Source organism: Silene latifolia, chromosome 11 (genome assembly GCF_048544455.1).
Source record: "Silene latifolia isolate original U9 population chromosome 11, ASM4854445v1, whole genome shotgun sequence".
In the NCBI taxonomy this organism is placed as follows: Eukaryota; Viridiplantae; Streptophyta; class Magnoliopsida; order Caryophyllales; family Caryophyllaceae; genus Silene; species Silene latifolia.
Genome location: NC_133536.1, coordinates 74,494,217 through 74,518,591, shown reverse-complemented (window position 1 = coordinate 74,518,591; position 24,375 = coordinate 74,494,217).

Sequence of the window (24,375 nt, the reverse complement as noted above, 5' to 3'; positions counted from 1 at the left end):
GATACTACAATCAACAAAGCTTTATGTGACCTTGGGGCAAGTGTGAGTGTCATGCCATACTCGGTGTGTAAGAGGCTAGGAATGGGAGAGCTCAAGTGCACTAATATCACACTTCAAATGGCGGATCGATCTGTGACACCCCCATACTCCAAGTGCCTTACCAGGACCACTCAGATATAGGAACGTCACCATCTCGGTTGCCCGAGGCAATGAATATCATAAGAAATTAAAGAAACGTACTTTAAAAGTAAATATAGTTTAAGTGATTACATATCTGAAACCAAAACTGTTAAATGAAATACAATTCCAAAACCAAACTGTCTACTATCCAAAACTGAACAACTAAAGGACATCGTCTGACACAGCGGAAGACTCTTCTAACTGCAAGTGATGACTCATCCCAGCTAGCCCATATGCATCATATCAAACCTGCTCAATAATTGCTCACCATCCCCGAATGGATCACCACAGTTTTACAAAACAAACAACGGGGTCAGTACTAATTACACAATACAAATCACGATAAAACAATGCCAAACAGCTCAATCGTCACATCAAATCCCAAACTCCATAATCAATCTCCATATAACTGACTACAAACTAAAGTGTGTAGTCCTGCCAGATTACCCATCGCAACAGATACTCCACACCGCTAGTGGGGGACCGCGGTCATTCCCACCTAAGCCCTGCTCATCTCTCCATCGAGTGATAAACCCATGTTCATTAATGTGCACATCCCCTCCTGTGGCGGGTTCCATAGAGGGCGAATCAAGGGCGTGAAGCCACTCCCGCAAGTGACTCCACTCAGCCAGGGACGCACCCCGAAGATCACAGACAGATAAATAGTAATCACAACACAAAACCAACAACCATCTGAATCAATCAATAATACGAAATCACAACCATCTGAATCAATCAACAATCATTAACTACAGCACAATCACCACACATTATGTAATTAATACTGAGTAGGGAAACCCTACCTGGAATGAAATCACAAATCAGACGATCTAGCAACTGTCTCAAAACCTCTCTTCTACGAACCCTCCTCCTATACACATATTCATACAATTACTACCACAACAACACAATCATAAAAACCCCCAATTCCCAAATTAGGGTTTAACTAACATTAACCAAATGCTATAAAAGTGGTACGTAGAACTTACCCTTGATGTAAAGATCACAATGATATAAAGAACAAAGGAATCCAACACCTTTAGCTCCGGGTTTGCCAATAATGCGAATGAATCGAACAACGTAGTTTGCAATCTCTCTTTTTGTGTATTAGGTTGGTAAAAGTGTTTAGGAAAAGATGACGGAGTATTATATATATTAATCTGCATTATTAACTAAACCCGTCAAATATCACCCGATAACCGACTTACTCGATCGAGTAAGTCACGTACTCGATCGAGTGCCACTTACTCGATCGAGTGCCAAGGCTACTCGATAGAGTGCCCTACAGGCAGACTACTGTTTCTTATACCAAAACATACTTACTCGACAGAGTAAGCCCCACTCGATAGAGTACCCAGAGACTGCTCACGATCGAGTAAATGGGCTCTCGATCGAATAGAAATAGTTCTCGATCGAGCACTTCTCAGCGCGTAATTCCTGCTTCGCGCACTGAACTTCAAACGGCTGCCATTTCTTCGTTACTTGGTCAAACAGGGTGATTCCGGTGGCATTGGAAAGCTAAAAGGACAAACTTTCATCTCCAATTCGAATGACCTGAATATCTGTTGTAGAACTCGAGATATGGCTCTTACAAGCAGGAACTAGCAAATTGAAGCACTCTCTTGGCTCGCCTAACTTCCTTACTCCAATGCGCATCTCAAAATGGTACTTTCCAAGCTCCGACTCAACTCATCTCCTAAATGCATGCGTAGGGACATGTTTTAGGCTTGATTCCGCATCTCTAAGCTCATTCCTGCAATTAATACAAGAACTTCCAAAGTATGCAATTCGGGGCATATTCGTAGCAAATAACTACTAAAATAGCATAAAGATGCGTGCAAGAATAGACTAAAAAGACTATATAAAATGCACGTATCAAATCTCCCCAAACCAAACCTTTACTCGTCCTCGAGTAAACTCAAAACTATACGCTAATGGAACGGAAAAATAACTCAGAGCTAGCTTAACTTGTCTACTTGAACCAATTTAATGCAACAAGATTAACAGTTTAAGCTAAGCAGTCAATACGCAAACGAATTATAAGCTGTTCAGAAATATAGCCAACCTATCGACCTTGCAAGACCAACAAAATCGGACTCTCTCGTGGTCACTCTTCTCTCATGAAGCAAAGGGTGAATGTTTATATGTAAAAGAGAAGAAAGGACAGTCACTCACCTAACTGCGACCTACATAGCATGCATGCAACAAAAATGAAAGACAGTTCAAGTACTAATGCACATACTCCAACCAATAATGTCCGTCACAGCCGAGGGCTTACAAATAATTTGGGAACAGTGAGGTTCAGATGAGAAAGGGCAAAACATGTTATGGAAATGTGGAGGTAAAAGCGTCAAGCTAGTTCCTAACAGGACCATAGTAAACCATCCGAATCTCAACTGACTGAAAAACTAAGTACAAGTGCCCTTCATTTGGCACACAACTCACTAAACTCAAACACAATCTCCTCAAAAAATAGGGAATAAAACGGAGGAGTCAGACGGTTGACACGTCTGTCGCGTACCTGTCAAAAATAAACCAACTGGTTCCAACTAACTAATATAGCTAGGGAAGTCGGGTCGAATCCACAGAGAGGTAGGAATTTGTCTGCTAAACTAGGTTCGCCAAGGTAACCAATTTGGGGGTTTTTAAATTGTGATTCTAAACTAACGAGTAAGGAAAAGAGAAATAAAAGGAGGAGTTAACAGATAAAAGAGAATAGCTAAGACAAGCGGTTCGCCATAATCATCTGGTCGAGTAATCTAGGTCCCAGGTCAATGCAGTACGGTCTAAAGGGTAGCGAACGTCACCTTTCGGTCCTTAATTCACCCTAAAGTGTAAACAGTTTAACTTTCGCCCTCGCTGCAATACTCTATTATTCGCTACTAGTCTCCCTCTTCCAACCTTTCGGTCCAGGTCAAGGTCCACCAAGGATAAGGGTCTAATTGCGTCGACTCAATTAGGCAATTACGGTTATTTGTAGCATTTAAACAACAAAGACGGTACCGGTATTAACCTAGTAAATCGATTACTCTCCCTTCAAATCATGGGTCCCCTATAGTCTTAGCATAGGGAATTAGCTACTTATAATCATCAGATCAGCAATAACAATAACCAAACAATTAAAACCAAACATGATGAATAATCTAATTGATTGAACGATTATAAAATAAAGAGAGAAAAGGAATTAAAAACAATAAATACGATAAAGAAGTAAATTAAATTGATAATACCGAATTCGAGTAGCAAGGTAGAGAATAGAATTCCCAAGAACAGTGACAAAAGTAACAAATGAAAATGTACGTAGTAAAAGGAGATAGGAGTAACGTGATGTTCTCCTCAGTCTTATACTGTAAAAACATCTTAAACCTAATCTATGGACTGATTACCAAAAGCCCATAAAAGATTAGGCGGAAATAAACTAAAACACATGAAATCCTCTCGATCGAGCAGAGAGATTACTCGATCGAACTCCAAGTCACTCGATCGAGCTAGAGCAACCTCTCGATCGAGCACTGCTCGCTGGACCTCCTCGATCGACTCCTTAAGCTGGTCGATCGACCAGTCTTGAGTGTATAAAGCATTCGATCGAACACCAAAGCATTCGAGCGAGCTATATAAGCGCATCAGGACTTGAATTCCTTCCTTAGCTCAGCTCATACGTCCTCCAAGTGTAAGATTCCTAAGCTCCGGCTCCTTATTTCCCATGAATGCATACAATTAGGACAATTAAGGCTCGATTTAGCTCCTCCTCGGTCAATTCCTGCAAATTACAATAAACGGACCAAAGTAGAATATTCGGGGGTATTTGTAGCCAGATGCTACATAAAAAGCACAGAAATGCGTGTGAAAATGAGGTGAAAACCTTATATAAAAGACACGCATCAAATCTCCCCAAACCAAACCTTTGCTTGTCCCCAAGCAAATATGAATGCAACTAAGGGTGAACAATAGAACGGGACCAACGCATCAGCTACAAATCATCTACTGGAACCAATTTAATGCAACAAAATGACAAAGCGGCAACTGAAAAGTGCAAACGAGTTAAATTAATGTTTCAAGCTTACTGAACCGTCGACCTTGCAAGACTCAAAGATGTCGGACTCTCACGGGTCACTAGTCACTCAAAATAAGGTACAGGGTGAGTATATATGTGAGAGATAGGGAAGAATCAGACACTCACCTAACTCGACCTATAAGAACATGCATGCAATTGACATGAATAAAGTCTCTACAACTGTACATATGCATTCCAACCATACTAATGACCAAGACACGTGCCGAGGACTTACATTTGGGTTAGTGAGGTAATGGGTAAGAAGGGGCTAAAATGAATTTGGATATGTGGGGTTAATAGCTAGGCTAGCAACAACGGATCCAAAAATAGACTGCATCCCAACTTCGTACTCATAACAGCAAGATGAAACGGTGCAAAATTATGCACTAAACTCATAAAACCAAAAGTCGTCAATTCCCCATAAGATATAAATAAGGCATGGGAGTGTGAAGCATTGTGCAATTCTCATTCTTTTTCATTCCTCTCTTTTTTGAATTTTTCTTGTCTTTTTCTGTTTTTTTTTTTGCTTTCTTTCCTTTCGTTTTTTTTTTTTTTTTTTTTTTTTTTTTTCTCGTTCCATTTTTTCAACAATTCAACACATTTGTTTTTCTTTCTTTCCCTTCAATTCTTCCACCATCTTCTGAAATCAGATGAAATAACCATTTTGCAATAAAACATACCAAGAACTACTTGTTACTAGCTCAGCTAGGGTAGGAAAAATTATAGAAAGTAGTTGATAGGACAAAAAGGCAATTTGGCTATGTGAGGCTCATGGGTAGAATGAAATAAGGGGAACTGCCTCTCCTAACACGTGTCACCATCCACAGACCGAATGCATACAGGTATTAAGAAGACTAGACTCATGCTTGTGCAAATTAATGTTACATGTCTTAAAGAGAGTACTACTCACATCCTAAATGAAACCGGTCATGAATGTCACCAGTTTAATAAGCTCTATCCTCAGAATGTAATGTAGCTTGCCGACATAAAGAGTCAAGTCTATTTGTTCAGATAAGAGAAAAACAAAAACTCGTAGATTATGCACATAAACAATGCAGCTAAATGTCAAGAATATGCCAGGCTCAAGTAAGGATTCAAAGTAGCGTCAATGTTCAAACGTTCCGACTCAATTTAAACATGAAAATTTTGAAAAATTTTTGAATTTTTTATGATTTTTATATGAATTTTTGAATTAATTAAAACAACAATGCATGCGGAAATAAATAAACGTGCAAGCAAAAATGCAAGAAACATGCAGACACAGATATGGATGCATACCTCCCCAAACCAAACCGTACAATGCCCTCATTGTACCAAAAATAGGGAAAGAAATGCAAACTGAAAAGAAAAGGAGAAGTGGAGTCGGAAGACTTACAAAACGTCATATAGCGGGACCTCCCCAAACCGACCATGAACATGGGAGGTCAAAGGAAGTCAAACAGTGGCTATGTATACGTAAAGTAGCGGCTGGAAGTCATATCCCTTCGATCGAACACGTGGAACAGCTCGATCGAGCATTTTGCAGCATGAGTGGACTCGATCGAGCACAGAATCACTCGATCGAGTAAGCACGGATAGGGATCTGGTCGATCGAGGACATCACCCCTCGATCGAGAAGCAGCTGCATCAGGAAGTGCTCGATCGAACACATAAACCCTTCGATCGAGTACTTAACCTGCAAGGGACGCATAAAAGCAAGGAAGGCACAAAAATTGTTCATAAAGCAGCGTCTAACGTTTAACGTAAAGCTAAAGAAAAAACAAATAGTTCAACAAAAGTACAAATAAAACTGTCCGGGCTGCCTCCCGGAGAGCGCTTGTTTAAGAGGTCCCGCATGACCTTTCTGGTATCAAGTAACTGGCGCGTCGAGCTCGTCGAAGAGCAACACTTCAACGCGGTTGTCCGCTTCACTCGCCTCATGGTAATGCTTCACATACTGGCCATTCACCTTGAATCTGTGGCCCTCGGAATCTTCAAGCTCCACGGATCCAAATTTGGTAACAGCTGTCACCGTGTATGGACCACTCCATCCGGATTTCACTTGCCAGAAATAGTCTCAAACGGGCATTGAACAATGAACACCTTCGCCCCACATGAAACTCCCGAGGTAAGATTCTCTTGTCATGCCATCTCTTCGTCTTTTCCTTGTAAATGCGCGAGTTATCATAGGCATTAAGCCTAAACTCTTCCAATTCATCTAGCTTTGCAAAAGACGATTCGACCACACGGTTTAGGATCATAATTAAGCTCACGGATTGCCCACCAGGCCTTGCATTCCAGCTCAACAGGTAAGTGACACGATTTCCCATAAACTAACCTATAAGGTGATGCACCAATCGGTGTCTTAAAGGCAGTTCTATAAGCCCATAACGTGTCATCTAGCTTAAGACTCCAGTCTTTCCGTGATTTAGAAACTACCTTTGACAAGATCTCTTTTAGCTCACGATTAGAGACCTCTACCTGACCACTAGTTTGGGGATGATACCCCAAACCACGCCGGTGTTGGACACCAACTCTAGACAGTATGGAAGTGAGTTTCTTTTCCTTAAAATGCATCCCCCCGTCACTAATGACGACCCTAGGGACACCAAAACGGGGGAATATGATCTTTTTGAACATCTTTATCACGGTTTTACCATCACAATTGGGTGAAGCAATTGCCTCAACCCATTTTGACACATAGTCTACAGCTACTAAAATGCACGTATCAAATCTCCCCAAACCAAACCTTTACTCGTCCTCGAGTAAACTCAAAACTATACGCTAATGGAACGGAAAAATAACTCAGAGCTAGCTTAACTTGTCTACTTGAACCAATTTAATGCAACAAGATTAACAGTTTAAGCTAAGCAGTCAATACGCAAACGAATTATAAGCTGTTCAGAAATATAGCCAACCTATCGACCTTGCAAGACCAACAAAATCGGACTCTCTCGTGGTCACTCTTCTCTCATGAAGCAAAGGGTGAATGTTTATATGTAAAAGAGAAGAAAGGACAGTCACTCACCTAACTGCGACCTACATAGCATGCATGCAACAAAAATGAAAGACAGTTCAAGTACTAATGCACATACTCCAACCAATAATGTCCGTCACAGCCGAGGGCTTACAAATAATTTGGGAACAGTGAGGTTCAGATGAGAAAGGGCAAAACATGTTATGGAAATGTGGAGGTAAAAGCGTCAAGCTAGTTCCTAACAGGACCATAGTAAACCATCCGAATCTCAACTGACTGAAAAACTAAGTACAAGTGCCCTTCATTTGGCACACAACTCACTAAACTCAAACACAATCTCCTCAAAAAATAGGGAATAAAACGGAGGAGTCAGACGGTTGACACGTCTGTCGCGTACCTGTCAAAAATAAACCAACTGGTTCCAACTAACTAATATAGCTAGGGAAGTCGGGTCGAATCCACAGAGAGGTAGGAATTTGTCTGCTAAACTAGGTTCGCCAAGGTAACCAATTTGGGGGTTTTTAAATTGTGATTCTAAACTAACAGAGTAAGGAAAAGAGAAATAAAAGGAGGAGTTAACAGATAAAAGAGAATAGCTAAGACAAGCGGTTCGCCATAATCATCTGGTCGAGTAATCTAGGTCCCAGGTCAATGCAGTACGGTCTAAAGGGTAGCGAACGTCACCTTTCGGTCCTTAATTCACCCTAAAGTGTAAACAGTTTAACTTTCGCCCTCGCTGCAATACTCTATTATTCGCTACTAGTCTCCCTCTTCCAACCTTTCGGTCCAGGTCAAGGTCCACCAAGGATAAGGGTCTAATTGCGTCGACTCAATTAGGCAATTACAGTTATTTGTAGCATTTAAACAACAAAGACGGTACCGGTATTAACCTAGTAAATCGATTACTCTCCCTTCAAATCATGGGTCCCCTATAGTCTTAGCATAGGGAATTAGCTACTTATAATCATCAGATCAGCAATAACAATAACCAAACAATTAAAACCAAACATGATGAATAATCTAATTGATTGAACGATTATAAAATAAAGAGAGAAAAGGAATTAAAAACAATAAATACGATAAAGAAGTAAATTAAATTGATAATACCGAATTCGAGTAGCAAGGTAGAGAATAGAATTCCCAAGAACAGTGACAAAAGTAACAGATGAAAATGTACGTAGTAAAAGGAGATAGGAGTAACGTGATGTTCTCCTCAGTCTTATACTGTAAAAACATCTTAAACCTAATCTATGGACTGATTACCAAAAGCCCATAAAAGATTAGGCGGAAATAAACTAAAACACATGAAATCCTCTCGATCGAGCAGAGAGATTACTCGATCGAACTCCAAGTCACTCGATCGAGCTAGAGCAACCTCTCGATCGAGCACTGCTCGCTGGACCTCCTCGATCGACTCCTTAAGCTGGTCGATCGACCAGTCTTGAGTGTATAAAGCATTCGATCGAACACCAAAGCATTCGATCGAGCTATATAAGCGCATCAGGACTTGAATTCCTTCCTTAGCTCAGCTCATACGTCCTCCAAGTGTAAGATTCCTAAGCTCCGGCTCCTTATTTCCCATGAATGCATACAATTAGGACAATTAAGGCTCGATTTAGCTCCTCCTCGGTCAATTCCTGCAAATTACAATAAACGGACCAAAGTAGAATATTCGGGGGTATTTGTAGCCAGATGCTACATAAAAAGCACAGAAATGCGTGTGAAAATGAGGTGAAAACCTTATATAAAAGACACGCATCAACGGTCACAAACTTCCCTTTATTAAACACCGTCTGAAATAGCTAAATCAAATAAATCACTCTTTTTTCCAACACTTCTTTTCTTTTTCTCCTGTTCACGTCATCAGCATTCTTTTTTCATTTTTTTCTTTTCTTTTTTTTTTTCTTTCACGTCTTTTTTTTTCTTTTTCAATACTTTTTTTTTCTTTCCTCCTTCCTTTATTTTCCAACAACTCCATACAAAAGAGATACGGCCAAACTGAGACGAAAACTCATACCACAAAAGAACATACTAACTAGCTTGACTAGGCAGGCTTAGTTTGGGATGTAGCTAATGGGTCAAAAGGCAAATTTGGCTAATGTGGAGCTAAATGGGTGAAAAATATAAGGAGAGGGAAATTTGCAAGGCCCTCCCTGCATGTGACACCAACCACGAACCCGAATATGTGCATTTTGACGAGAAATTGAATGTCATAAATGTGCAAAAGAGACGAACATGCTATGCAAGGAGTACTACTCAAAATTCCTAATGAACTGGTCATGAATGTCACCAGTTACGGGCTCTAAATCTCGGAATTTTTAAGTAGTTTGCCAATTTATAGGTCAAGTCTAAACAGTCAGCTTATATTTGAACAGAAATTCGTAGATTATGTGTATGACAAAGCTAAAAACAAAAACTATCAACGGAAGTGCAAGGCTCAAGTATGAAAGACAAGTTAAAGTGCAATTATCATCATGGAAATCTACCGTTCCGACTCAACCTACATGCTAAAATAAACGTGAAATTTGAAATTTTAAAATTTTTTGTTTTTTTATGAAATTTTGAATTTTTATAGAAATTAACAACAATGCAATACGGAAGTGCAATAAATGTGAAAACAGAAATGCAATAAAAACAATATGCAGACGCGGATATGGATGCATAACCTCCCCAAACCAAACTGTACAATGCCCCCATTGTACCAAAACATGGAAAGGAAATGCAAACTGAAGGAGAAAGAGAGTAAATACGGAAAACTTACAAGATACGCGAAATAAGGGACCTCCCCAAACCGACCATGAAATGGGAGGTTGCTAAGGGCCCGGAAAACCGTCTCAAGAAGCTAATCCAAGTCAATCGAATGAATGGGCATCCAAAAACTGCTCGATCAAGAAAAACGGCAGTCGATCGAGTAGTTTCTCTTTTTTGCAGGTGGTCGATCGAGTAAATTTTTCACTCGATCGAGTGAATATAGCAGAAAAAGCTCTCGATCGAGTACAAAAAGTACTCGATCGAGTAATCCCCAGTGCATACCTGCAAAAACGCAATAAAAACAGCCCGCAAACTAACAAGACAAGCATACTGAGAAAGTTTTATGGTATAAGAACCATTTATTACAACTGAAATTGAAATAAAAATAAAATAAAAACTCCGGGTTGCCTCCTGGGTAGCGCTAGCTTCAGTCAGGTCCCAGCTCGACCTCCTTTTTCTTCGAGCCTCTTTAATTGATTACAATCAAAACAGCTCAAAGCGCGCAGCATTAGATCGTACAACTGCGCATGTGCTACACAAAAGCATAAGTAGCACAAAAGTGGATTACAGAAATAGGAAATAAAAATGTTAAACTTTTTAAGCCGAACAAATTTCCTATGAGCGCTCCTAAATTTATCCACAAAATATAGGAGCGCGGGAGCGATTGTCAATAAAGTGGAGCTCCATTTCAGACTGACAAAATTGAGACGACAAGGATGGTGAATAATCGCTAATTTATTCGTCCACATGGGAGGGGGTAAAGCATTAAAAGAAAAGGCATGAATCAGAGGAGGCAATATACAAACAATAATAAAATTACCGTTTACTACCTCACGTTGGCTGCTCTCAACGGCGGAATCACTGACAAAGGGATGTAATACCTCATCCGTGCTAGGAGCAAATACCGACTCAGCTACTTCTTTATCAACCTCCATGGATTTCATCCCGTAAATCTCAGCCTCAAGCGCATCCAACTCGACCTTGAATAAGGGGGATTCACCGTAACCGTTATCATCGTCAAAATCGTCATCTAAATCGAACCCAAATGACGAATCAAAGCTTCCAATGGCCAGACTACTCGATCGAGTAGAATTGTCAGTCGATCGAGCAGTTTCCTCCTGATTTCCACTCGATCGAGTGGAAATATCACTCGATCGAGCACTTTCTCCTGGCAAGTCACTCGATCGACCAATATTAGTCACTCGATCGAGTGATTCCTCCTGTACGGGGCTGAAATCTTCGCGTGAGGCATTGAAATAAGATAGAAACTCGTCATCCGAGTCATAGAGGTCATCCTCAGCATTGGGTGACACGGTTTCCTCAGGGAAAAGACCGCTCTCAGCAAGGTATACCTCTTCTTCTTGCATCTCGGTACTAACGAGCAATGTCGGTTTCGAGCTTAAGGAATCGAGCGTCCTTATTTTTATTGCTCTCTTGCAATTGTGATAAAAGCGTCCCCATGGAATATGTCAGCTCCGCGATCTCTTCTCTCTCCATCTCAGCTGCTAACTGAGCAACTACAGACTTGAGCTCATCAACTCGCGAGTAGAATTGTCTATTATAATCTTGCTGAGCTTGCATTTGAGATACAATTGTCTCCATTAAAGATTTCAGCTATGCCATGTCTTCTTCCTGTATCTCAGGAGGATCTTGTTGCGGTGGCCATTGATAAGGTGGATGTGGCGGCACAACTACAGCTGCTTGACTAGCTTGACTACGCTGTTGGAACGCGTAAACTTCGTCATTCTCTGCCAAACAAGAAACTGCATCATGCCCAGCAGCACCACATCTCCCACAGTAAATCACCTGCTGTTCCATATAATAGAACATTGGTGACGGGTCAAAGGTACTCAGGCCTTCCCTTTGAGGGTCTTTCACCTAGAACTGTCTAGGTAGTACCTGTAAGGCCTATCAAAACAGCACTCAAGGAAAAAGATTAAAACGGCCTCAAGGGAAAATCCCCTGAGGATACAAACAGATAAAATTAAACAAATAAATAAATAGATTGCCTCCCCGGCAACGGCGCCAAAATTTGATACTGTCGTTTCGTACCAAAAATAAATACCTAAGTACAACTAACAGAAGTCAGCGGTAAGTAGGGTCGATCTCCACAGGGAGGCGGTGTACTATCTATTTGTCTATTCTATCCGTCTGATGTCACAAATGGGGGTTGAATTTGATTTAACTAAACTAGAGATTAATGCAAGGGAAATGAATAAGAGAATTAACAGTAAGAGAAGGGAGTATGCTAAGAGTCGGTCCACCGTGGCAGCTACACTATCGGAAATACTGAGGCGATTAGACTATTGATAAGAAGAGCTATGGTCGTCACCTTTCGGTCCTTAAACCACCCAAGAGCGTAAATAGCTTAACTTTCGCCCTCACTACGATACCCTATTGTAATTAAGCAAGCCTTCCCTTCCAATCTTTCGATCCAGGTCGGGGTTAACTAGATTTATTGGTCTCCTGCATGCATTCATTCGACCTAGTAACAATTAAATTGCCTAATACAATTCTTATCGCAGGGCTAATCTATTCAAGTCAATTATAACACATTGCTACCACGGCTTCCCTAATCCTAACATACTAGGGGAAATTAGCTACGCATGATTAAGTAAAGAAAATACATAATAAAGAACGGAAGAAAAACAAACATTAAATAAAAAGAGGAAAGGAAGAGAAGGAATTACTGGAATTAGGTCCGAAATTAAAGTAACAGTAGCAAAAGTAGCAGTAACAAAGTATATGGAATGATAAGAGAGGAGAGAAGAGAGAACAAAATGTCGTCCTAACTTTCCTATTTATAAGAAAATAGGATTTATTAACCTAATTGCGGAAATTAAAGCTTAAAAGCCCAGCCCGTCAAGGATTGTTGCTCGATCGAGCACTTAAGGCTCTCGATCGAGTGACATTCCTTAGCATTCCTCTCGATCGAAGACTTCTTTCCCTTTAATCACTCGATCGAGAAGAAGTAGCTCTCGATCGAGTAAATGGGCTCTCGATCGAATAGAAATAGTTCTCGATCGAGCACTTCTCAGCGCGTAATTCCTGCTTCGCGCACTGAACTTCAAACGGCTGCCATTTCTTCGTTACTTGGTCAAACAGGGTGATTCCGGTGGCATTGGAAAGCTAAAAGGACAAACTTTCATCTCCAATTGGAATTACCTAAATATCTGTTGTAGAACTTGAGATATGTCTCTTACAAGAAGGAACTAGCAAATTGAAGCACTCTCTTGGCTCGCCTAACTTCCTTACTCCAATGCGCATCTCAAAATGGTACTTTCCAAGCTCCGACTCAACTCATCTCCTAAATGCATGCGTAGGGACATGTTTTAGGCTTGATTCCGCATCTCTAAGCTCATTCCTGCAATTAATACAAGAACTTCCAAAGTATGCAATTCGGGGCATATTCGTAGCAAATAACTACTAAAATAGCATAAAGATGCGTGCAAGAATAGACTAAAAAGACTATATAAAATGCACGTATCAATAGAGTACCCAGAGACTCATAAAACCATAGTATTACAGTCTTCCCTCCTTAAAAAGAACTTCGTCCCCGAAGTTCAAACCACAACAAACCAAAAACACACTAACACTCTCCCGACACAATAACAAAAACAAAACTCATCATAAAACTCCAAAACATACTTACCAAACCAAACTCAACCCGACTCAAACAACTACTAACTATATCAAAACCAACATAAAAACATGTAAAAACTCTTCGCGACCATCTCCTACCCCCCTAAAAGAAACAAGGTTACGTCCCCGTAACCATACATACCTGATCAAAAAGAGGCGGGTAGCGCTCTCTCATAGCCTCCTCCGCCTCCCATGTAGTCTCCTCCACCTCATGATTAGACCAAAGAACCTTAAGCAACACTGTCTCACCATGTCTAGTTTTCCTAACCTTTCGGTCAAGAATCTGTTTAGGCACCTCAAGATAAGACAAGGACTCATCCAGCTCTATGTTCTCTACCTCTAACACATGTGACGGGTCACTAACATACTTTCGCAACTGAGACACATGGAACACATTATGTACCCTATCCAAAGCAGACGGTAAAGCCAACCGATAAGCAACCTCTCCAACACGGTCTAAGATCTCATATGATCCTATGAACTTCTGGCTCAACTTCTCTTTCTTACCAAATCTCATGACCCCACGCATAGGAGACACTTTCAAAAGAACCTTGTCCCCAACCTAAAACTCTATATCCCGTCGATGTAGATCAGCATAACTCTTTTGGCGATCCTGGGCCGCTCTCATCCTCTGTCTGATCAGCTTAATCTGCTCCACCATCTCATGTACCATTTCTGGTCCTAAAACCACTGCCTCAGCACTATCGTCCCAACAAATCGGACTCCTACATCTCCTCCCATATAAAGCCTCAAATGGTGCCATGCCAATACTGGTGTGATAGTTGTTGTTGTAAGAAAACTCAATCAAATCTAACCTCTGTTCCCAACTACCACCAAAATCCATAACACAAGCTCGCAACATATCCTCTAGGGTCTTGATGGTTCTCTCAGTCTGACCATCTGTCGCAGGATGAAATGCTGTACTCATCTTCAAGGTAGTTCCCAAAGACTCCTGCAACTCTTTCCAAAACCGTGAGATAAATCTCGAATCTCTGTCAGACACTATATCTTTAGGCACCCCATGTAATCTCAGCACATTCTTCCTATAAGCCATAGCTAACTGTGCCTTAGTCCATGTATCTTTCATTGGCACAAAATGAGCTGACTTGGTCAGTCGATCCACTATAACCCATATCATGTTGTTACCCTGTTGACTCTTCGGTAAACCCACGATAAAATCCATAGAAATAGACTCCCACTTCCACTCAGGTACCTCAAGAGACTGAATCTTACCATGTGGTCGTCGCTGCTCCCCTTTCACTCTCTGACATGTCAAACAACGAGCCACAAACTCAGCTGTTTCTTTCTTCCTCCCAGGCCACCATAAAGTCTTCTTCAAATCCTTGTATAGCTTGTCACCACCTGGATGTACCGAGTATGGTGTACAATGAGCCGCTGTCATGATCATCTTTTTCAGCTCCTCGTCATTAGGGACACACCACCTTCCATCAAACCTCAAACTACCATCTGTATGAATAGAGAATCTAGACACTGTTCCTTTCTCTACTCCAGCTCTCCACTCCACTATCTTGGGATCCAACTCCTGTTTACCGCGAATATCATCATAAAGATCAGGCTATACAGTCAAATCTCCCATAGCATCCTCTTTCTGGATCATATGTATCCCGAACTTCCCCACCTCATCTCTCAATCTCATCTAAGATATAGCTGTGCACAAAGAATGCACACTCTTCCTGCTCAAAGCATCTGCAACCACATTGGCTTTCCCTTCATGGTAGATAATATCCATGTCATAATCGCCAATCAACTTTATCCACCTCCTCTGTCTCATGTTCAACTCCTTTTGAGTGAAGATGTACTTGAGACTCTTGTGATCTGAAAATACCTTAAAGGTCGCCCCATGTAAGTAATGTCTCCAAATCTTAAGAGCAAACACAACTGCGCCCAAATCCAGATCATGTGTAGGATAATTTTCCTCATAAGGCTTCAACTGCCTAGAAGCATAGGGAATCACTTTCCCATTCTGCATCAACACACAACCCAACCCATTCTTTGAAGCATCCGTATACACCTCAAAGTTCTCACTCCCATCAGGCAATGCTAAGATTGGAGCTGTGGTCAAACGCTCCTTTAATGTTTGGAACGCCGTCTCACAACTTTCATCCCAACGAAACTTGTTCTCTTTCCTCATCAAAGCTGTCATAGGTCTAGCAATCTTGGAGAAATCATTTACGAACCGTCGATAATATCCTGCTAAACCCAAGAAACTCCTGATCTCAGCTACATTCTTTGGTGCTTCCCACTTGGTAACTGCCTCAATATTTGCAGGATCCACCGCTACCCCTTCTTTGAAATCACATGCCCCAGAAAAGCAACCTCCTCTAACCAGAATCATACTTGGAGAACTTTGCATACAACTCATGTTCCCTCAAGGTCTGCAACACAATCCTCAGATGCTCCTCATGCTCCTCATTAGTCTTAGAAAAGACTAAGATGTCATCCATGAAAACCACCACAAACTTATCCAAGAACTGACTAAAGACTCGGTTCATCAAATCCATAAACACAGCTGGTGCATTAGATAACCCAAACGGCATCACCACATACTCATAATGACCATACCTCGACATGAAAGCTGTCTTTGGTATGTCCTCCTCTCTAATCTTCACCTGATGGTACCCCGACCTCAAATCAATCTTAGAAAAGACTGGTGCACCACTCAACTGATCAAACAAATCATCTATCCTTGGCAAAGGATACTTGTTCTTCACCGTCACTCTATTCAGCTCCCTGTAATCTATGAACAATCTCAGGCTCCCATCTTTATTTTTCACAAACAAAACTGGTGCTCCCCCCGGTGACACACTCGGTCTAATGTATCCCCTCTCAATCAGATCATCTAACTACTTCCTTAGCTCTTCCAACTCCTTAGGACCCATCTGGTACGGTGCCTTAGAGATTGGCCCCGTCCCCGGTTTCAGCTCAACACTGAAATCTATCTCCCTCTTTGATGGCAACCCCGGAATCTCCTCTGGATAGACATCTGGAAACTCTCCCACAACTGGTATCTGCTCAACTGTCGGACTCTCCACTCTATGATCCCTCACATGGCACAAAATCAACGGGCACCTCTTCCTCAGATAGGACTTCAAGGTCACTGCTGCAATCAACTTAACTTTGGGTTTGACAACAAACCCACGATAAGACACACTAATCCCCTTAGGACCTCTCAAAGAAACTTTCTTTTGATGACAATCTATCTTAGCTTTGTACCTTCCCAACCAATCCATCTCGACTATCATCTCAAAACCGTCCAAAGCAAACTCTAGCAAGTCTACAGGTAGATCAACTTGCCCAACTATCATAGATACACCTCTATACAACCTCCCACATGATACAGACTCACCCGAAGGTATAAAAACTTCCTCTCTTACAGACTCATACTTACTCAAACCCAACTGTTTAATATGACTCGAAGATACAAACGACTGTGACGCTCCCGAATCAAACAAAACAAAGGTATAAACACCATTAACAAGAAATGTACCAGTGATAACATGAGCATCATCCTTAGCTGCTTTCTTCTCCATCATAAACAGCTTGCCACTGGTCTTCTGCCCACCTCCCTGGACAGTACTAGCTGAGGTAGCTTGCTTAGCACCCGACCCCTGGTTGTTGTTGGTGTTCGTAGCAGGTTTCTGATAAGAATTACCGCCATTGCGGTTACGCCCACCGTTGTTGTTCTGACCTCCCCTGTTGTTCCAGGACCCGGCCGGTATGTTACTCGCATAACTCTGTGCAGGACCCTGTGAAAAGCTCCCCTGTAACGGTCTCTGGAAACCCCCACTCACAACACTGGTGCACTCATGCCTATTGTGGCCCACACCGCTACAGTTAAAACAAGTCATACCCCAACTGCTACTACTACCACTCCCACGGCCACGCCCATATGAAGCCCCAGCACTAAACCCTGAACCAGATGAATATGCTCTCGCCTGAGTGTGGTTACCCTTCTTATAGTTGGATTGACCACCACCCTCGCTCTCAGCCTTCCTTTTCTCAGCACCCCTCTCCCTGGTCATCTCCACCAACCTCTTAGCCCTCCCAGCTCTCTCATAGACTTCCTTAACATCTGTAAGGACTCCCACCGGTAGCTTCTCCATAATCTTGGGGGTCAACCCCTTCTCAAACCTCAAAGCTAGATTCTCTTCACTCAACCCCATGTCCTCAGCATATCTGGACTTCTTATTAAACGTACGGTAGTACTCAGCCACCGTCATAACAGATGTCATCTTAAACTCATCGAACTCCTCCCTCAGCTTACTCCTCACATGCTCTGGCACAAATTCACGTCTCATGGCTCTCGTCAACTCATCCCAAGGTATTGCAAGTAGTCCCTGCTTCATATACATCTCCCTAACACTCACCTTGACCTTATCCCACCAATCACCTGCCGCTTCCCTCAAGTAGAACGCGGCTTGTTCCACTTTCAACTCATCCGGGCAATGAACTAACTCCAGGATATTCTCCATCTCTCTGTGCCAATTATCCAGAAGAATTGGCGCCCCGGTTCCCTTATAATCTTTCGGACTGAACCTAGATATGTGGATATTGATCTTGGAGTGATCAACCTCCTTATCCTTTCCCACTCTCTTCAAAGCTTCCGTAAGAGCATCTTGGTGCTCCAACATCTTTACTATATCATCAATGTTCATGCTCTCAGCTCTAGCATACAAAGCGGTTTTCTTTGGCGGCATCTCGTAACTAGATAAGAAAAGGTAGACATAAACACGCATACTATAACCCAAAACGCGCATACGACCTGTATAGAACCCACTCGATCGAGTACCAAAACCAACTCGATCGAGTTGAGGCCACTCGATCGATTGCCCAACCTACTCGATCGATTGTCTCGACCCCAGAATCTGACCAGAAACTTTTCTAACACATACTCGATCGAGCCTCTAACCCACTCGATCGAGCTGACCCCACTCGATCGAGTGCCCTGACTTACTCGATCGAGTGCCCAAAATCTCGCTTCTGCCCAGAAAACGTAAACTACCCACTCGATCGAGTCAGACCCACTCGATCGAGCCATGCTGACTCGTAAACACTACCCGCATATTCATCTTACTTTCCCAACATTATATACAACTTCTATACTTTCAACATAACAGCAACAACTATGCATGAAGATATACACAACTCTTTATATACTCAACAAAACAATTTACTTCATATCACTAATATGCCACATTATAAAACAAACAACATGCCTTCATCCAATCCAACATATAAATCACATATCTTTCAACTTCTATTCCACACCTCCACTCCTCCACATTCATGCATCCATCAATATACACCACATGCTACTATATAGATACACAAACCAGAAGACAACACATGTACCCCATGTGACCGGTTCAAAATTGCAGGGCGAGTTCGCGACTTTAGGACGTCTCCCAAGCCTTTGCATTAGCTCCTACAACTTTTATCCCAGGTTTATTTTAATTTGACTCCCTATGTTCATTAGGTTCATTGGTTACAGGTTTCAGGATCGTCGCTCTGATACCACTTTGTGACACCCTCATACTCCAAGTGCCTTACCAGGACCACTCAGGTATAGGAACGTCACCATCTCGGTTACCCGAGGCAATGAATATCATAAGACAATAAAGAAACGTACTTTAAACATAAATATAGTTTAAGTGATTACATGTCTCAAACCAAAACTATTAAATGAAATACAATTCCAAAACCAAACTGTCTACTATCCAAAATTGAACAACTAAAGGACATCGTCTGACACAGCGGAAGACTCTTCTAACGGCAAGTGATGACTCATCCCAGCTAGCCCATATTGATCATATCAAACCTGCTCAATAACTGCTCACCATCCCCGAATGGATCACCACAGGTTTACAAAACAAACAACGGGGTCAATACTAATTATACAATACAAATCACAATAAAACAATGCCAAACAGCTCAATCGTCACATCAAATCCCAAACTCCATAATCAATCTCCATGTAACTGACTACAAACTAAAGTGTGTAGTCCTGCTAGAGTACCCATCGCAACAGATACTCCACACCGCCAGTGGGGGACCACAGCCGTTCCCATCTAAGCCCCGCTCATCTACATCGAGCGATAAACCCATGTTCATTAATGTGCACATCCCCTCCTTTGGTGGGTTCCACAGAGGGAGAATCAAGGGCGTGAAGCCACTCCCGCAAGTGACTCCACTCAGCCAGGGACGCACCCCGAAGATTACAGACAGATAAATAGTAATCAAAACACAAAACCAACAACCGTCTGAATCACTCAATAATACGAAATCACAACCGTCTGAATCAATCAACAATCACTAACTACAGCACAATCACCACACATTATGTAATTAATACTGAGTAGGGAAACCCTACCTGGATTGCAATCACAAATCAGACGATCTAGCAGCTGTCTCAAAACCTCTCTTCTACGAACCATCCTCCTATACACATATTGATACAATTACTACCACAACAACACAATCATAAAAACCCCCAATTCCCAAATTAGGGTTTAACTAACATTAACCAAATGCTATAAAAGTGGTACGTAGAACTTACCCTTGACGCAAGGATCACAATGATATAAAGAACAAAGGAATCCGACACCTCTAGCTCCGGGATTTGCCAATAATGCGAATGAATCGAACAACGTAGTTTGCAATCTCTCTTTTTGTGTATTGGGTTTGTAAAAGTGTTTAGGAAAAGATGACGGAGTATTATATATATTAATCCGCATTATTAACAAAACCCGTCAAATATCACCCGATAACCGACTTACTTGATCGAGTAAGTCACGTACTCGATCGAGTGCCACTTACTCGATCGAGTGCCATGGCTACTCGATCGAGTACCCTACAGGCAGACTATTGTTTCGTATACCAAAACATACTTACTCGACAGAGTAAGCCCCACTCGATAGAGTACCCAGAGACTCATAAAACCGTAGTATTACACGATTAACGAAGACACCTTTAGGGGTATGGGAGGATGTTCCGGTAAGAATTGGCAAGTTCTTCATCCCGGTGGACTTTGTTATTGTTAACATGGAGGAAGACTCCAATATTCCTATCATTTTAGGAAGATCTTTCTTACACACCGCGGGAGCGGTGATTGACGTGAAACATGGACAGCTCACACTCGAAGTGGGAGATGAAACAATCACTTTTAATCTTGACAAGACAATGAAAGCTCCCCGCTTACAGGAGCCATGTTTCATGGTTGATCATTATGCCCGAGAAAGTGGTAGGAAGAAGTTGGCATCTCAGTGCAAAGAACAAGCTTGTTGGAATATGTGTCCTCCGACAATAATGCGATCACGACTGTTGATCATAATGATCACATGTTTAAGTCTCATTAAAATGAATACAATTGGGAAGTAATATTGTTATCACAACCGGTCAACATATATCGGTAATGATTGGGTGACTAGAGTTTGACATTACTTGTCGTGTGACGGTGGTGATCGATTGACCCCTAGGTCATACCTAAAGGGCAACACTCTTAATTGATTATTTAATTAATCGTATAATGTTACGAGTTAATTAAATTACTTGAAAATTGACGGACGATTTTGGAAGTAAAATTTACGTATCATATTGAAATGTGATTAAATAAGATACGGTCTGAGTAATTGAATTGTATCATTACTCGGATGAAATAATTGTTTAAAGAAACAATCGGAATTGAATGAATTATTATAAATACAATCTGTTGTGATTTATAAATTGGTAAAATATTTTTGGCACAAGTAATTATGAAATTACTAAGTCAATTTTTGTATGTGACGTATTTTATTAATACGTTGATTTTTAATATGTTGAAAATACATAACAAATATATGTGACATGTGACATGTAACATATAGACAATTGACAAAAATAATATGGGATCCATATTATGTAAAGTGCCGAAAATTGGAGGAGTTTTAGCTACATATTGTGTTTATTTTATAATTAGTAAACATAATGATTGCTAAAAAGAATAGGCTTGCAAGCCTAGTGTGCATTGTTAAGACAAACAAGGGCATGCATTGGGTGGGTGTTCTTCCCTCCTCTTCTCCTCCTACCCGGTTTTCCAAGAGGGCAAGGCAAGGGTTTGTCTTATATTTTTCTACATACACTACTTTGATGAGTGTAGTAAATCATTCTATTATTCCATCATCCAAAATATAGGTTCTAGTGAGAAGAAAAATCCTCCTCTTCCTCTCTCATAAAACCGAAATATATAAGAGTTTTATAAATATTTTGGTTCAATTTTCTACTAAAATTAATATTATACTAGTACTTATAATATTAATTAGATTAAGTGTTAAGCCTTGGGTATAAAGCTTGGGGAGAGATCTTATACTTAGATCTTGTTCATCCATAAGGAAAAGCTCAAGAACAAAAGAGAAAGGTGATCTCTTTTGTGCCCTAATAACCGAAATTCACTATGTAAGGACATGATTTCTCCTCTATTTATATTATTGTTTGCATGCATAAAATCCGTTTTAATTTTATGACAAATTAATTATGACATATTTGAATATGTTAGTATGTATATGAATCTACATTTCCTTCAATCGGTATCATGAGCCACGGTTGTTTGCATGCAAATTGGTTAAAAGTTTTTCCAAGTTATATGAATAACAAAATAAAACTTGTAAAATTTGTGTTATTATGATATATCACGAAATTATTACATGCATGTTAATATTTCTGGTCCTAAAATATTTTAGGATATTTTGGTTAATTTTTCGGATTTTTATTGTTCATATTTTACAATAATGGCATTTAAATGTGATTTTATGAGTAAAAATGTCATTTTTGGTCGAAAATTAGCTATACTTCGAATTTTAAGTTGATTTTTGGATATGTTGTCACATATATTATTTTGAGATAACCTGTAAATTTTCATAATTTTTGGACTTGTTATGCTCGAAAAATGAATTTTTCATTATTAAATTCGGATTTAAGTGAAAAATAGGGTAATATGAGTTAAATTTTGAATCTGGTCATAGAAAATTAATATGTTGTCACATGCAATTTTACAAGATGTGTGTAAAATAATTGGCTATAAAGAAGTCTTTTAGCATGATTTATGAATTTTTGAAGAAAAATAGCATAAATAGTGACATTATTAGTGGAAAATTAATAAAACATAATCTATGACTTAGGAAAAACGTGTAATGTTGCATTTTATTATATTTTTCAGATCTAAAATTGAAAAGTTAATGAAAATAATTTTTCCATGTTTTTATGATTATTTTATTATAAATCGATAAACCGCAACATTGTTTTTCGGGAAAAATTTCGAAATTTTTAACCTAAAGATTTTGAACATTATGAGTGTCATGGAATTTTTCCAGAATGTTCATGAATTTAAATTTCAAATTTTGAATTTATTTGGAATTTTTGGATTTATTTGAAGTTTAATAGCTTATTTTGTAATTTTTGGTCCATTTATGAACAATTTTGTAAATAAAGGTTAATTATGGTCAAATTTTTAGTGAAGACTAAATTTTGAGTCCTAAGAGGTTAGGGTAATTAACTTATGCATAAATATGAGTTTATGTATTTTTGTGATTATAAAACGTTGAAATCACGCAAATCCGTAAAAACCGAGTAATATATGATATTGGCTATTTAAAGGCGATTTAGCATAAAAATTGAGCATGTTCATACATATTATAATGCTGCATTTTCTTTATGATTGTCATAATTTTAATTTATGTAATTTTTGAATTATGTAATTTTACTTAGTATGGCCTTAGATTTTAATTGGTATTTCCCGAAATGTATGGGAATATCGATTCGGTTGTAATTTTTATTGTGATCTCGTATCACCGTTTTGTAATTTAATAGATTTATTTTATTTTAGTTACAAATGTATAATAGGAAATTATGTAATTTATTATGTAATTTTTATTCATTCCGGAGTTCCAAAAGACGGATTACTTCAAGAATGGCGATACATAAAGACGGTGTTACCTCGAGATGCGTGTCACAACCGAAGTTCAAGGGACCAATGGAGTTGGTTTCCGAATATGTAATAGATTAATAGTTTTTCTATTTTAGGAAAGGCCATACTAGGATTTATTTATTCTTTATGCTTGCATTTTATTTTATGTTACATGCATCGCTAAATCGCCATAACTAAACATGCATTGTCTTCTTTTATCGAGTTTATCGACCGTGTCAATTAAAATTATCGTAGTTCACCGCTTTAGTTCACTTAAAACGTGATAGATAATAAATTGACATGACCTCTCGCTAAAACTATCAATTGAGACATAGCCTTACCAAATAGTAGAAACCATGAAAACCTATTTCGTGAGGGAGTGCACTCGGCCACACCGGGGTACAAACCTTGTTACGTAGGGGAAGTGGGTGATGAATGTTAATCCACCAAATTCATGTTGATGAGGGATGTATCGGCCCCACCGTGCCCAAGTTAATATGGTTTTGGATCATGGACACATTTATTCGAAATTTGGATTGAACTCAACAAAAGTATTTGATAAGGGATGTATCGGCCCCACCGTGCCCTTGTCGATGTGTTTTGGGCTATAGATAATTGTTAATGTAATATTATCGACCAAGAGTTCTAAAAGTAGAATCGATTAAACGTTAATCCACCGAGTTATATTGATAAAGGATGTATCGGCCCCACCGTGCCTAAGTCGATATGAATTTGGGTCTTGGGATCATTTATCTAGTTGGGTAGAGGTCACTAGAAAAATGCGTAAAACTTGTTTAAATCATACATTTTTACGAGTATAATTAAAACGACATT